Below are 2,154 nucleotides of genomic sequence, written 5' to 3' on the forward strand. Positions count from 1 at the left end.
TTGGGGGGGGGGGCAAGATTTCGCAGCAAGCGCCGCAGGCGCGAGCCTGCTAGGGGGGTCCGGGGGCATGCCCCCCGGGAAATTTTGAATTTTTAACCTCTCTGAAACGCTATTTCCAGCATTTTGACACCTAAATTTTGGTTGCGGGTTGAACCATTTTGAAATCAGCCTACGCTCTTATGATCTCATGGATTACGATTTACGTCGCATAAAAGTAACTAATTACGCTTTACGGAGAATAAAAACGACCAATTACGCGTTACGGCTAATGTACCGATTACGAATTACGATGATTTTGGACGGCCGCCTACGGATTACGAAGGATAAAAAGGCCTGATTACGCCTTACGAAAAAGGGCTTGCAGGCCCTCATCAAGGAGTTGCTGTTTTTAATGGCATATTGTAAATGAATTTACATTTGCAGTGTTTTTATTTTCACAGTTTTTGTGTTCAGAGATATGACTCTTGTATTTCTATTGCACTATGGAATTGTGAAAAAAATTTCAATTCCTCATTTTATTATTAAGAATGGACAGGTATGAAATTATGATTATCTCTTCCTGAAGTTCTGCTTTAAATCAAGTTTTGTTGCATTTTCCTTTACTCAATGACATCTGCATGTGTGAGATCCACTTTGGGATTCATCTGGTTTGTACATCAGGCCTGGTCTGTACTACAGCCTGAGTTGTAGCAGGCAGCCTGATCATGAGCTGTAGTAGGCACTTTTCTGATGAATTGCTTGATAAAAGTTATTACGTTATAACTGCACATTTTGCAGGGAAGGATGTACCTGACATTTGTTCATAGATCATGGGATGATTGACAGTAAGGGATAAGAAAAGTCAGATTGCATGAATTGTTCTCTATCAAACCTGTGAAAAGGATAAAATATCATTTCGAGCTTCCTATGTACCATGCAGTTGATAATACCCATCAGATGGTGTCAAAGAGAGGTCAGAGAGAATGTGTCTGTTGGTGAGCCAACCACTTCCTGGCTTCAGGCTACCACAAGGCCTTATTTAATGCCCCTTTGCTCATGGCATAGTACAAACACATGTCTCATTTGGTGCCATCTGCCCTGCAAGCCCCAGGAATGACTCAATAATGAAGTTGTCCTGAAGCAATTCCCTTTGTACTTCTTTTGGGGAGATGTAGAATTTTTATGTCATGCTGTGCTGCACAATCCACATTTATATACAATATACTGGCAGAAAACCACAAGGTAAAAACACTTGTTACCTGAAGAATAGAAAAATGTAGAGATTTGATGAATTGTACATTGTTATTCAGTAGAGCAGGTAGACAGTTGCCTCATCATAGAAACAAAGAATGTGTAGACTTGCTTTGATAACCACTGAAACAGGAAAATGAAAGAGTGGCCAGACTCCCCAGACATTACACCATACACATCTGCAGTTAACTTGCCTGATCTGTGAAAGTAGGGAATCTGAAGGAACTGACATCAACTTTGCAAGTAGCAGGAACAGCGCCACCTAGTAGATCATTACAGTATTGCAGCAATGCACTTAGCACAGCAGCAGGCTGGGTGTAGTTGTATGAAGTACAAGTTAAACATTTATATCTTATACAGTATGAAACTATTAGGAGATCTTGTTTCTTTTCAGGATTATCAAGCGATGAACATATAATGGACAAAAAAAGTGTAGAAAAGAAATACTGCCTGTGTGACAAGACAATAAAAAAATCTGTTGATCTTGGGGAGCAGATCTTGGGGAGCGGATGAAAGCTGACACACAGGCTATTTATTTATAGGGAAAACAAAAGAAAAATCTCCCCTGCATTCTGTTTGTCAGAACCTGACAAAAGTTGACACAACTTTGCAAAAGTTGCTGTTTTGCATCCCTCCCCATAATAGCTATTAATAGTATAAACAAGTTAATAGGATAAAAAGGTTTACTTCTCATGTTCACCAAAGTGTGACTCAGTTTACATCACCCCTATTTTCTGTCCTCCTCGCTGCTTGGTAGCAGCTGGAAGTACTCATCGCTGCGAATCACCTACCCTTCATTCCTCCACATCGTTTTGAAGCAGTCCGCCAGCGACTTGTACCGCTGTGGGTCGTCGGGCCCGCGCTGAATCTGGAACCTGGCGAGCGATAATAGAGTTGTCAGGCTCATGTCTGCAGGGAGTGCCG

The sequence above is a fragment of the Branchiostoma belcheri genome, unplaced genomic scaffold (assembly GCF_001625305.1).
Source record: "Branchiostoma belcheri isolate BF01 breed outbred unplaced genomic scaffold, Haploidv18h27 scaffold193, whole genome shotgun sequence".
Classification (NCBI taxonomy): Eukaryota; Metazoa; Chordata; class Leptocardii; order Amphioxiformes; family Branchiostomatidae; genus Branchiostoma; species Branchiostoma belcheri.